The 14,804-nt window shown below is 55.3% G+C and overlaps 1 pseudogene; it reads right to left on the reverse strand.

The window, feature by feature from the left end:
* Positions 1 to 11,907, reverse strand: part of LOC143639864 (podocalyxin-like protein 2) — a 67,287-nt pseudogene extending 55,380 nt beyond the window's left edge.
* Between the last annotated feature and the right edge of the window lie 2,897 nt (positions 11,908 to 14,804).

The raw sequence follows: 14,804 nt of genomic DNA on the forward strand, positions 1-14,804 counted from the left end.
AGAGATGGGAGTTCAAATCATTCCCACAGGAATAAAAGGACCTCTTCCCCAAGGGACAGTAGGCTTATTATTGGGACGTAGTTCATCTACATTAAAAGGACTTATGATAAGTCCTGGGGTAATTGATCCCGATTATGTAGGTGAAATAAAAATTATAGCTAGTTCTCCAAGAGGTATATCAGTAATTTCACCTGGAGACAGAATAGCACAGTTGTTAATAATACCCAGCCTACATAATAAATTTCCTAGTCATAGTGTAAAAAGAGGTTCCAGGGGATTAGGCTCCACAGGTGTAGATTGGGCTATGTTGTCTTTAAATTTAGATTCTCGCCCAATGTTAAAACTAAATATTCAAGGACACGACTTTAATGGGCTACTGGACACAGGTGCAGACCTTAGCATCATATCTAGTAAGGAATGGCCAAAACATTGGCCATTACAACAAGCCACTCAAATGCTTCGAGGCCTAGGAGTGGCGACTAATCCCCATAGAAGTGCAATGATATTAGATTGGAAGGATCCTGAAGGTTGTGAGGGAACTATACAGCCCTATGTATTGGATCATCTTCCTATAAATTTATGGGGACGAGATGTCCTAGATCAATTAGGTTTGACATTAACAAATAACATCAATCCTAATGCGCCCACTACTAGGGCTAGACAAGGTTTTAGGAAAGAAAAAAGATTAGGAAAACAAGGACAAGGTATAGTAGCACCAATTCAAATAGATCAAGGAACAGACAGACATGGGTTGGATTTTCAGAAAGGGCCACTGAGACAATCAAAATTACTTGGAAATCAGAAAGACCAGTGTGGGTTCCTCAGTGGCCCCTGACTAAAGAAAAGATACAAGTAGCCCATGATCTGGTCAAACAACAATTAGCGGAAGGACATATACAACCTTCCATATCTCCCCATAATACTCCCATCTTTGTCATTAAAAAGAAATCTGGTAAATGGAGATTATTGCAGGATTTAAGAGCCATTAATAATGAGATGGTTATTATGGGACCTGCTCAATCAGGGATTCCTCAATTGTCTGCTTTGCCAAAAACCTGGCATGTTTTAGCCATAGATATTAAAGATTGTTTTTTTTCAATTCCAATTCATCCCGAGGATAGTCCACATTTTGCATTTACTATCCCTGCATTAAATCATGAAGGTCCTGATCAGAGATATGAATGGAAAGTACTCCCTCAAGGGATGGCTAACAGTCCAACTATGTGTCAAATATATGTTAATAAAGCAATCCAGCCACTTAGAAATCAAAATCCTGAACTACAAATATTTCACTATATGAATGATGTATTATTGGCACATAAAGATAAAAACATATTGCTGGAATGTTATGCCACACTTACAAACTTATTAAAAAATTATAATCTAGAGATAGCAATAGATAAAGTACAATTAAATTTTCCAATTAATTATTTAGGAGTTCTATTATCCTCAACCATGGTCCGTCCACCAAAAGTTCAAATACGAGTAGATCAACTCAAGTCACTTAACGACTTTCAAAAGTTATTGGGAGACATAAATTGGATAAGGCCTTATCTAGGCATACCAACAGGAGAGTTGGGACGTTTATTTGATATTCTAAAAGGTCCATCAGATCCAAACTCACCCCGCATGTTAACGCCTGAAGCAAGAAAGGCATTGAAAATTATTGAAACATATATGGAAAATATACATTTGGATAGAATTGATATAAGTTTGCCTTTATTATTTATTGTACTACCAACAAAAAATATTCCTACAGGAGTATTTTGGCAAGAAGGTCCATTATTGTGGATACATTTATCTTATTCTCCTAACACTATTCTTACTAGATATCCTGAGGCTGTAGGACAATTAATACTCAAAGGAATAAAAGCAGCGAAGGGAGTGTTTGGAATTTCTCCCAATAAAATTATTACTCCATACACTATGGATCAAATTGATGAGTTAGCTAATGAGTTAAATACTTGGGCAATAATCATGTGTAAATCTAATGTTTCATTTGATAATCACTTACCATCTAATCCTTTGTTGTCTTTTTGGTCTAAGCATCCTGTAGTTTTTCCAAAAATGACAAGAAAAACCCCTATCATGAATCCTCCAAATATATTCACTGATGGGTCAAATAATGGTACAGCAGCAGTAGTTACCCCTGATCAAACTTTTACATTTTTAGTACCCAAACAATCAGCTCAAAAGGTAGAGCTTAATGCAGTATTACAAGCCTTTTTAATGTTTAAAGATTCTGTATTTAATTTATTTTCTGATAGTCAGTATGTAGTTAATGCTATAGTATCTCTTGAAGATGCTGGTAGGATTTCCCCTTCTTCTACTGTTTTCTCTTTGGTTTCCACTATACAAAGTCTAATCTGGGACAGAAAAGATCCATTCTTTATAGGACATATTAGAGCACATACAGGATTGCCTGGAGCCCTTAGTTTGGGCAATGATTTAGCAGATAAAACTACACATGACATACATATTTTCTCTACACTAGAAGAAGCTACGAATTTTCATAAAAAATTCCATGTTAATGCTAATACTTTACAAAAGCGTTTTAAAATAACTAAGGAACAAGCCAGACATATAATAAAACAATGTCAAAATTGTGTGACCTTTTTACCACAAGTTAATCTTGGAGTCAATCCTAGAGGACTGATACCTAACCATATTTGGCAGATGGACGTCACACACTTCTCTGGGTGTGAGGTCACTTGCCTATCGAGTGTGTGTCACCCAGAGGGTGCCCTGTTTAATCCTGACAGCCTGGGGGTGGGGAGCACCAAGGACTAAGTGACAGCACCCAGGTCTGGCCCCGAGTGAGCACTGTGTTTACCGAGATAAAACACCAGCACAGAAACAGGGTCCCCTTGCATGTGACAGATAAGGATGTGGCCCAGGGTCACGCGTTCATATCTACTGTCACACATTGCAGAGCTCAAGAATGAAGGGGACTGACAACACGTCATTGGGTTCCACGAGAGCGGGGTGAGGAATGCAGGGTGCTGCCCTTCGGGGAAGTAGGTAAGGAGACCAGGGACCTCGGCTTCCCGGGGCTGGTCCAGCAACTGCGGAGAGGCTGCCGTCTGTCCTTCCACCCAGGTCTCCCCAGGAGGCCCCAGGCATTCGGCACCCAAGATGGCAGTCCATGTCTGGCACCCCAGGTCCCCAGCAGGAGGAGCAATGGCGGCTGGCCATTTGGAGGTACTGGGCTGGTGGCTCCTGAGGCATACCCAGGTTTCCAGAACATTCTTGAGGTTTCTAGAACCTGTCATGCTCCCTCCTCCAGGTGCTACAGGGGTCCTGCTGTTTCCTGTTTGACCCCCACCTCCTCTTCTCCAGGACCTCCCCTGACTCCCCCTCTCTCCAGGACCCCAGGCCCCTTGCCAAGGGCCTGGTTGGGAAGGGCCCACAGGCTCACCCCGCCCAGAGCCCCATCTGTTTGGGCTTCCTTGACCCACGGGCTGTGGGGCCCCCCAGGGAAGTCTGCATGTCCCCAGAGCTTGAGGGACAGATGGGAGCGAGCTCAGGAGCAGCTCGGGGATCCAAGTCCCTGTACCCTTACCTCCTCCAGGCTCCTGCGGATGTCACCCAGCATGGAGAGGACATCTTGAGTGGGCACCACCCTGGGAGGAGAAAGGCCCCCATCAGCATGGCCATGACCCCTGCGGCCCCTCCGGGGGTCGCGAGACCTACACCCCCTCTGGGACCACTGGCCTGAGCCCCTTCAGCCCCACTTTTGGGCTCTAATGACACCCAGATCCTCGGGGCGCACAGGCGCAAGCACGCACCACCAGCTCCTGCAGAAAGGGGCGCCCCCTGTCTGCGTCCTGGGCTCCCTGTCGGCCCAGCTGACCCAGTGGGTGACCAGGTAACAGGTGTGGCCGGACGTCACCTCTGCAGCCCCTCCTTCCCCTCCCTCCCGCCACACCTGGGAGTCCCCACCTGGGCTGGAACGGGTGTCCTTGCGCCCTGCCCCTGCGCCCTCCACCTTTGCCCCCAAACCCAAGCTTATGGGGTGGCCTGGAGCCTGCGACCAGGAGGGGTGCTGTCCTGGGGACCCAGGGCCCAGGCCGCCCGCCCGCCATCCTCACCCTGCTCTCCCACCAGCGCCATGAGCAGGTGCTGCTGCTTGTCGCTGGGCTTGCTCAGGGAGATGTGCCAGTCCCCGTGACGGCCGCTGCGGTGGCGGGGCAGCACCTCCTCCACCAGGGCCACCAGCTGGAGCCCTCGGTGGCGCCGAAACACCTCCTGCAAGGTCAGAGGCTCGCTCAGGGAGGGACAGACCCATGTCACCCTGCGCTCCGTGGCCAAAGGCTGAGAAAGACACTCGGGCTCCTCTGGGGACCACCTGTGAGCCAGAGCCGGGCTGCGGGGTGGGACAGGAGGACGCTGTCCCTTCTGCTCTGGCCGCTCTAGGTGAGGAAGGGGTGGGGCCGCCTCTCTAGCCCCCAGTGGAGCTGGGAGAACAGGGGACAGGTGGCTACTCCTCGGGCCTGGGGTCAAAGCATAATGGGGTCTGGCATGGGGTACAGAGAGGGTTGGGGACCGTAAGGACGCACATCAGTACAGCCACTGGAGGAGCGGTGACAGGGCTCGTCTCCTGCCCACCACAGCAGCAATGCGGCCCCCAGGATCTGGGGAGAGGTGGCCTGTCTCCCCTCTGCCACCAGAGATCTGGCCCGCGGTGGTAATGAAAAGAGCCACCACATGCTCTTATGCTGGTGTCTTCAAGAGAGAGGGCCCAGTGGCCCCTGGAACTGGGGACAGGGCGGAGATGCTGGAGGTTGGAGTTCTGCCCACTGGGCGCTCTGCACAGCTGTCCCTGTCCTTGACCAGGCCCAGGCACGGTCACGCCATGTGAAATGAAAACTAGGGTCTGGTCCTAAAGAGGAACCCGGTGGCAGGGGCCCAGGCTGGGGCTGGAGGCCTCTTGGCACACAGATCACCAAGTCACATCGGGGAAGAGACCCTTCTTTGGTCCCAGGGCCACTAGGCCCTCCAGCTCCTCTTCTTTCTGGATGTGCAAAGTAGCTACATCCACGTTCCCAACCTCTAAAGTCGGCCGCCCCCCTCGGGTCGCTCAGCTCGCCCTTGGGTGCCCTGCCACGGACAGGTCAGCCAGGGCTGCTGGCGAGGCAGAGCCACTCCCCCGGCCACCCAAAGGGAGCCCCGGTCAGCCCTCGACTCTAAGCCACCAAAGGTGACAGAAGTGCTGCCTTTCAAGAGTGGGACAACTCCCTTCTCAATATGGGTGCCCAGAGCCAATGGTAAGGAAGCCTTTGGGTGCAGTAGCTGTCATTCCAGCGACTCAGGAGGCTGAGGCAGGAGGATCGCAAGTTGGAGGCCAGCCTCTACAACTTAGCAAGGCCCTGAGCAACTCAGCGAGACCCTGTCTCTAAATAAGATATAAAAAGGGGCTGGGGACAGGGCTCAGGGGTCGAGGGCCCCTAAATTCAATCCCTGATATGTTTAAAAAAGGGAGAAAATGAAAGACCCCTTAGAAACCTTAAAATGCAAAAAGCATTCTGTCTCCCTCCCTCCCAGTCTGTTTTGTCCTTGTTTGTGGGTTTGTAGCATTGACGGGGCTGATGGTCCTGGGGTCAGGCTGGCCCTGGGACCCCGGCCTGCTCTGTGCATGCGCTGGCCGGCCACTCACACAGTCCACGTTCTCGGTCATGTTCAGGATGATGTAGTTCTTCCCCGCCAGGTTGCTCCAGTCCTTGCAGATGACCTGGACCAGGAGACGGAAAGAGGGTGGCCGCAGTAAGAAGGTGTCCTGGGGGACAGAGACCTGACACCCTGTGGGAAGCCGGAAGACACCGGCTGCTGCGGGTCTGCGGAGCCAAGTGGAACGGGCGACCTCTACAAGGTGACAGGCCACTGGTTCTGCCCAGGAGCCACAAACCCAGGTGGCTTCAGAGACCCACTGAGGGCACCTCAGAGAAAAGGGGAACTGTCCCTGGGGCCAGGCTGCGGGGCCCTGTTCAGAGACTGGGGGCAGGTAGCCGGGTCTGTGGGTCACAGGCAGACCCTATCCTGGTGTGGCTGTGACATGTCCCCAGAGCCCCCTTGGGACGATGTAGGAAGGTCCAGAGGAGGAGTGAGGGGTGTGAGACCTGAACCCCAGCACTGAATGGCTCCCTGGGGGTCCCCTGGTGGCCCCTGGTGGGGTGTGGGGAGGAGGTGGCCCTGGGGCCGTGGCTTGGGGTCTCTATTTGTCCCTGGAGCGTAGAGTCCCTGCTCCCTGGTCCCCATGGGAGCTGCTCCCTCCCCACACTCCTCCTCCATGATGTCCTGCCTCCCCTCGGCCCAGGAGTGGGGCCGCCATCTGTGGACTAGGACCTGGGACATCCTGGGCCCCACGTCCACTGTCCTGCTCTGCAGTTGTGCTGGAGGGATCTTAAGTCACAGCAGCAAAAAAGCTGCCTACAACAGACCCATGCTGGGCACGCCTGTCATCCCAGTGACTCAGGAGGCTGAGGCAGGAGGATCACAGTTAGAGGCCAGCCTCAGCCAAAGTGGGGCTCTAAGCAACTCAGGTAACCCTGTCTCTAAATAAAATGCAAAACAGGGTTGGAGAGGGGCTCAGGGGTCCTGGCCCTGGGTTCAATCCCTGGTCCCCCCACCACAAACCTGGCCCCTTCCTTCCCTTCTGGAAACTGTGGGTGTGTGTTGGAGGCCGGGGGTGGAGGGGCGCAGGCCAGCCACCTGCTGCGCTTCTCCTAGGAGCAACACCAGAGGCCACGGCGCAGCAGTAGCCTCCTGAACAGTGGAAACCAGGAGGGGCCACCAAGCCTCTCCCAAGGTCTTTGCGCTCGAGTGTGGCACACGCCCCAGGTTGGGCCGTGAGGAGTGGCGATGTCCCAGGCTTCCCTGGGGCTCTGGGGACAGCCCCACCTGACAGGCTCTGCCCCACTGCACCAGCCGGGGTGACGGGGAGGCCCACAGGGTGCGGCCGAGGCCCATGCGCCCCTCACCTGTGTGGAGTCCCAGGGGGTCCTGGAGGGCGCTGCGGCCACCGGGCCCTCCTGTGGCTGCTGGCTGGGAGTGTCTGGCCCCAGGGTGGCAGGGGAAGGGGTCGGCTCCGAGTCTTGGGGGGCTGGTGGGAAAGAGGCTGAGGTCCTAGGGTCGTGGTGACCCTCGCCTGGGGCTCTGGTTGCAGGGGACGGAGCCAGGGGCGGCAGGTCCCCGGGCCGGCCAGCCAAGTCGGGGGCCCCCACAGTGGCGTCTTCACAGGGTCCTGGAGGGACCTCGAACTCTACTCCGAGTCCCGCCACTGGCAGCATGGTGGCTGTGTCCTCCTGGCTGGGCAAGTCCTGGTCCCCCAGGGTCACCGTGCGTGGGGTGACAGAGGGTGGCGACAGGCTGGGCTCCGCACTGCTCTCCGCGTCCACGCCCGATGACGCCTGGTCCCCAGAGTCCTCCTGCCGGGGTCTGGTGGCCCCCGGAGCCTGGCTGCTGCTGCCCCTGGGAGGAGAGTCTGGCGCCTGCGTGGTGGCCTCCGCCTGGGGTCCGCTCACAGGAAGCAGCTGTTCTTCCTCCTCCTTCTCCTCCTCCTCCTTCTCCCTCTCCTCCTCCTCTTCCTCCTCTTCCTCCTCCTCCTCCTCCTCCTCCTCCTTCTCTTCCTCCTCCAGGGGCATGTGCCAGGGAGGCTCCACCAGGTTCATCTTGGGCAAGGACGAGGGGAGTCCCAGAAGGTCCTGGGGCTGGTCAGCGTCCTCCAGGGAACCCGACTTCCCCGTTAAGTCCGGGAAGACGTAGTCTAGAGACAGGAAAAGTGCGTTGGCTTCTTCAAACCCGGACTTACTGGGATCCACTGGGCAGGGCTGAGCGACAGGAAAGAGCTATCACCTGCCTACAGGGACAGGGACGCATCAGTCTTGGTCATGTGGGGCGAGAGTGGGAAATGAGGCTGGGGAGGAGGGCAGGGTGAACACAGAACACAGGGGTCTGGCTCTTGGTTTTTTTAGTCCCAGGGATTGAATCCAGGGGCCCTCGACCCCTGAGCCATGTCCCCAGCCATTTTTACATTTTATTGAGAGACAGGGTCTCCCTGAGTTGCTCGGGGTCTTGCTAAGCTGCTGAGGCTGGCCTCCACCTTGTGATCCTCCTGCCCCAGCCTCCCAAGCAGCTAAGTGATATCCTGACTCTTAATAAAACATAAAAAAGGTATGGAGACGTGGCTCAGTGGTTAAGTACCCCTGAGTTCAATCTCTGGTACCAAAAAAAAAAAAAAAAGAAAAAAAAGGAAAACATCTTAATATTTTCAGATTCAATATGAAATTATACCCATAAAACAAATACATAAAAGGATAAAAATTCTTTACTTCAATATAAGTAAGAACTTTATAATAGATCGATTCAAAAATAAAATTCAGTGCATAGCTGGGTGCTGTGGTGCACACCTGTGACTTGGGAGGCTGAGGCAGGAGGATCACAAGGTGGAGGCCAGCCTCAGCCACTTAGCAAGGCCCTGAGCAACTCAGTGAGACCCTGTCTCTAAGTAAAATATAACAAGGGCTGGGGACAGGGCTCAGGGGTAGGGTGGTGGCCAGGCATGTGGAAGGCCCTAGGATCCATCCTTAGCACTGGGGGAGAGACAGACAGCCAGCCAGCCAGCCACACAGACTGACATGAAGGGAGGGATGAAGGGAGGGAGGAGGAAGGAAGGGTCCGTTACACTGTGAGATCTCATGTCTGAAGGTCCCTGGGACAGCAATGTAGGTGACAGCAATCGCGATGACCAGAAAAACCTCAGGAGAGGCCCCTGCGGGAGAATCGGGGCCCCTGTTGGGGGCTGGTGACAGAAGCAGCCAGCCCTGGCTCGTGGGGGGCACGCGGGCACTGACAGAGTTGGGGACCTTCCAGAAGAGCCCGGCTCAGTCGACAGACTGGACCAGGCGTGTGGAGGGTGTGCTCCCCGCTGACCCCACGAAGCTGGGGAGATCCTGGAGGCCAGCACCCCCCACAGCTCAGTTGGAGGCCGAGTTTTCCGAAGCTGGACGCCCCCACCCCCGGCCACCTTCCAGTGTCTGGCTCCTCCTCTAACCTCGTTGGTGGCACTGGTCATGCTATTGACATCAGTACCTGGCCATGGGGGGACTCAGCCACTAACTGACCTGTCCACACTTCTGTAAGCCCCTTAACCCCTCTGGCTTGGGGTTTGGGGCAAATCACATGGGAATGTCGCGATCCATGATTCCTAAGGTCCTAACGCCTGTATCTTAAGTGTTGGAGGGTCCTGGTAAGTGTGTTCTCTCCATTGGTGACACTAAACCCCTAGCTCTGCAGCTGGGAGGCTGAGGCAGGAGGATCGCAAGTTGGAGGCCAGCCTCAGCCATTTAGCAAGACCCTGTCTCAAAACACAAAATGAAAGAGCTAAGGACGTGGGCTGGTGGCAAAGTGCCCCTTGGTTCAGTTCACGTCACCATAAGAAGAAAAGGCCAGAATTGTCCTGGATGTGGAACAGAGAGTCCCACTACTATGATGCACTGATAAAGAAGACAAATATACACCCCAAAGGTGCTGCCTCCAGGAACCCACTTCCTCCAGCCACAGCCCGCCTCCAGCTGCTGAGGCTGGCCTCCAACCTACGATCCTCCTGCCTCAGCCCCCAGATTGCTGGGATGAGAGGCGTGCCCTGTGCTGGCGAGGCGGGATGCAGAGCGGGCTCCCGGCCTCCAGGATGGCCACCCTCTCACAGATGACCTTTGGCACCAGCTGAAGGCCTATTTTATAGACACGTTTGCCACAAGGGACAGAAACCCTCAGAGAGACGCCAACATGCAGCATTCATGACTCTGCGAGATGGGATTATGGGTAAATTTATTTTCTTCTTTTATTTGCACTTAATTTTTGGGGGGGCACCAGGGATTGAACCCAGGGGTGCTTAACCCCTGAGGCCCGTCCCCAGCCCTTTTTATATTCTATTTGGAGACAGGGTCTCACTGAGTTGCTTAGGGCCTCGCTAAGTGGCTGAGGCTGGCCTCCACCTTGCGATCCTCCTGCCTCAGCCTCCCGAGCTACTGGGATCACAGGGGTGCACCACCCCATGCCTGGCTGCATTTAATTTTTTTTAATCTGCTCTGTATTACCAGCATAAAATAAAAATTGTAGGGCTTGCTTTTTCTCCAGTGTGTGGGTAAAAGGGATTCCTTGGATGCTCCTGTCACTTGGCTCTACAGGTATCTGCCCATCGCTCCTGGTGATCGTCCCCAGTAAGTGTGCGATGGCCCAGAGCTGGGGACCATCCCTCACAGACACAGTCCAAAGAGGGTCTGCTGTGCCCAGAGCATCTCCAGGTCTGGCAGACGGCCGTCCTGATGATCTGGTGCCTCCAGACTTCACTACAGAGGGGGAGGACTGAAGCCCTCTGAAGCCAATGACTTCACACAGAAGAAAGGGCAGCCGACCTTGAAGCGGAAACCTCAGGCTTGGGACTTCGCTCTGCCTCTGTGTGATTCAGTGTCACTTTAAAATCTCTGTAACCCAGTGTCCTTAGCTACAACCGAGATATTAATCACGCCTGCTTTTACAGCTTTTGTAGATCTGCTCTGACATTTTAAAAAAGAAAAATTCACTCCCAAATGATGTGCCAAGCAGGGCGCAGGGGCACATGCCTGTTTATCCCGGCAGCTCAGGAGGCTGAGGCAGGAGGATCGCTAGGTGGAGGCCAGCCTCAGCAACTCAGTGAGGCTGTAAGCAACTGAGCGAGACCCTGTCTCTAAATAAAATCCAAAATAGGGCTGGGGATGGGGGTCAGGGGTTCAGCACCCCTGGAACCAAAAAAATAATTTAAAAAAGGGGGGCTCTGTCAGTTTTTCTGCAGGGTCGCATGGGGCTGGCGTGGAGGAGTGTGCAGACCTGAGATGAGGAACAGACCAGCCACGGGGAGGCCTCCAGATGGCGACATGGCTCAGATTCAAGGAATGACAGTGACTCTCCTCAGGAGACCTGGGGCAGCCCACGGAGATCAGCAGACCCAGGGAGGTAGCGGGGCTCCCGAGCGCCCCCCTGCGGCCTCATGAGGAAGGACGAGGCGCAGCGGCCTCTCCCACCGGGACTCCCAGACCCGGGAGGGAAACTGCTTAATAGTCCTTCCACACGGGTCCACGTGGTGACAGGTCTCAGTGGGAGAGGGCAATGAGATCCCACCTTACACCATGCGCCATAATCAATTACGGTAGATTAGAGGAAGAAGGAAGGGAGTAGTGCATATTTCAGTGATGCAAAGACTCGTCATAAAGCAAAGAAAAACAGGCAAAAATGTTTAGAAACATCTAGAAAGAAAGACACTGTCAAGCTTAAAAGATGAGTGTGTCAAATATTACCCATAATGCAAATGAAAGTAGTTGGCCGGCGCAGTGGTGCACGCCTGTCATCCCAGCAGCCCGGGAGGATGAGGCAGGAGGATCGCCAGGTGGAGGGCAGCCTCAGCAACTTAGCAAGGCCCTGAGCAACTCAGTGAGACCCTCTCTCTAAATAAAATCCAAAATAGGCCTGGGGATGGGGGTCAGGGGTTAAGCACCCCTGGGTTCAATCCCTGGTACCAGAAAAAAAAAAGTAGGGAACACAATATAGGGCCTCACTGAATAAAGAGTGGTTAGTATTAAAGAAGCACAGACTCCTGCGGACTTGGCTTTGGTGTCCCGCGGACGGCACTGTGGTGAACCTCGGTGGGGGTCACAGGGGGTGCTGGCAGGGGCCCGTGGAAGTGCTACCTGCGGTGGGCCCCAGGTCGAGGCTGGAGGCGTTGAGCTCCTCCTCCTCCCAGAAGTACTGAGGCGGCTGCAGGATCCGGGACTCCTCGCTCTCGTAGCTGGGGAAGCCCGAGCCGGGGGCCCCCAGGCCGGCTCCCAGGCCCATGGACTCACTGGGCTCCTCCCTGTCCATCGGCTCCAGGCCGGTGGGCAGCAGCAGGTCCAGCAGAGAGGTGGACGTGAGGCCCTCGGGGCCAGGCTCATCGGTCCCGGCTGCATGGGAACCCAGGGACACTCCTGTGCGGACACAAAGGCCGGACGTTAGGAGAGGCCAAGGGCGGCCCTGGGGCGCTTGACCCCTCAGCCACCGCGCAGCCCTTTTTGTTTTTTATTTAAAGTCAGGGTCTCGCTGAGTTGCTCGGGGCCTCGCTAAGCTGCTGAGGCTGGCCTCCACTCGCGATCCTCCTGCCTCAGCCTCCCAGGCCACTGGGATTAGATTTTTGTCTCTAACCATCACCTGTCACAAAGAAGATGCCAGAGGCCGGGGATTTCGATGACATCTCTGAATACCCAAGGGCTGCCCGAGGATTCTAAGATGCCATCTTCATTTCAAAAAAGGACCAATTGCTCAGACCTCCATGTGACAGTGGCTAAGGGGGGATAGAGGGAAATGGTAGGGGACAGAGGACTCAGTTGACTTGGCCCCCTCTGGGCTGGGCACGGTGGCACACGCCTGTATACCCAGCTGATCTGGAGGCTGAGGCAGGAGGATTGCAAGTTGGAGGCCAGCCTCAGCCAGTCAGCAAGACCCTGTCTCAAAATAATAATTAAAATGGTCGGGGATGTGGCTTAGTGGTAAAGTGCCTCTGGGTTCAATCCTCAGTACAAGAAAAAAAAATCTAATATTATTGGGATCATGTGCTAAATGCTTTGCAAACAGTGTCTGAATTTTGACCTCCACCGCCACCTTATGGGGTGGTAGATCCTGAGACCGCGACTGGCCCCGAAAGAAACAGGACCATTCAGACTGTTCTACCAGAAACTAGGGATCCCAGGGGTTGAGGGGTCTCTGCACCCTGCAGACCCATCACAGCACCAAGAAGGACCCCCCCCCAAGGGCAGCGCCTGGCCCCGCGGTGGGAGAGATGCCAGGGGAGGAGTCAGGAGCAGAGTTTCCAAGACAGAAAACGACAGGTTGACTGAGTAAAGAAGGTCACTGAGAGCCCACGTGGCTTCAGAGCAAGCGCCGGGGTGACAGGTAGAAACGTGGGACAGAGGCCACATGCAGTGGTGCACACCTGTCATCCTGGTGGCTCAGGAGGCTGAGGCAGGAGGATCCCAAGGTGGAGGCCAGCCTCAGCAACTAAGTGAGGCCCTAAGCACCTCAGTGAGACCCTGTCTTTAAGTGAATAATAAAAAGGGCTGGGGACGGGGCTCAGGGGTTAAAGGCCCCTGGGTTCCATCCCTGGGACCAAATCATCATCATCGTCATCGTCATCCACGGGCCTTGAGCTCCAGGAGGCCAAGTCACAGCTGCAGGGAGGCCCTGGGTCGAGGCTGGGAGTTGGGGAGGCAGTGACCTTGCTCCCCCAGTGCCTGCTCTGTGGCCGTTCCCTGCCCAGAAGGCTTCCGGTGCTCGGGGACACCACGGTCAAGGTCTACGGTGCCACTTCCAGGTGGGCTTGGCTCCGAGCACCGGACCCCGCGTCCACACCAGGGACTCAGATGCAGAGCCAGGCGCCTGGGTGGGGTGGTTCTCAGAGCCGAGGTCCTCAGAGCCCCAGAGCTACAGCCACCGATGTGGGTCCACCTTCCTTGGACAGTCCTCTGTCCCTAGGTATGGGTGGCACTGTGGCTGAGACCGGAGGTGCCCCCAGGGGTCCATGTGTGAGATGGTGCAGGAAGGCTGAGAGGTGACTGGGTTCCGTGGCCAGAGGTGGGGACGAGTCAGTGGGTTCATCTGGGGATGAGCCAGGAACAGCTGCAGGCTGGGGGGAAGCTGGGGAAGGAGGCCAGGCCGGGGCGAGGCTGGGGAAGGAGGCCCCCAGGAACGTGCGTCTGAGGTCTGTTTTCTTCCTGGGGAGCAGGGCTCTCTCTGCCTCCTGGTGGCCATGTCCTGAGCTGCTGTCCTCCTCCACCCCCTTCTGCCATGATGTCCTGCGTCACCTGAGGCCCAGGGCTGTGGAGTCCGCCGACCACAAACTGAACCTCTAAAACCAGACTCCAAGTAAGCTCTCCTCCCCGCAGTGGGTCTGGCCAGGGCTTTTGGTGACGTGAGGATGGAGCAGCCTGACGCACGTGGACTTCGGTCCTCCGATCCTTTCTACCCAGGCCTCTCAGGACCTTCCCTTCCGACCCCCTCCGCCATCGCTGGGGGGCCTGGCTGCTGTCGTGGGGCTCCCCAGCCCTGGAAAGACCACAACAGGCAGACGGGAGAGGGACAGGGTGTCACCTGCCGCCACAAAACCTGCCTCATTAGAGTCCCCCCATTCCTGTGGTAGACACAGTGCCCAGCCCTGGACCCCCGATGACCTCTGGGGACACGGCTCCCCAGCACGACCTGAAGCCCCCCTTGAACTTGACCTGCGGCCTCTCTGAGCCCCTGGCCGAGGGGAGGGAGGTGGCCTTTCCAAGGGCAGACTCAGAGGGTTCTGTGACACTCCATGGTCCCAGGGCTTTGGGCCGGGCTAGCGGGGCTGGCCCTGCAGAGTGACCTCCCACGGAAAACACGGCCACTGGTCCCAGCGTCCCAGCTAAGGCAAGGACGAGCCACTGCCCAACTCAAACTGGAAGGAGTCCCCCAAATCCCAAGAACCCCTGGCTGAGGGCCACCTGCACTGCCCTCCTGCAGATGCAAGGGTGGACACAGGTGTTGTCCTGCGCCGGGGCCTTTGGAACCACAGGGCAAGGGGGAAAATGGGGGGCTTGTTAAACAGAAGGGCGAGACCCCACCCTGGAGCCGGAGTCCAGGGGTCACACCTAGGAACAGCTGCGCTGAGCCACTAAATTTGGGGGTGATTTGTTACACAGAACTAGCTGACGGATACAGCCAGAGAATCATAACGGAGTTCTCCTTGCAGATCCGAGTGAGGCCTGAGTGGTGAC

Source organism: Callospermophilus lateralis (assembly GCF_048772815.1).
Source record: "Callospermophilus lateralis isolate mCalLat2 chromosome 11 unlocalized genomic scaffold, mCalLat2.hap1 SUPER_11_unloc_1, whole genome shotgun sequence".
Classification (NCBI taxonomy): Eukaryota; Metazoa; Chordata; class Mammalia; order Rodentia; family Sciuridae; genus Callospermophilus; species Callospermophilus lateralis.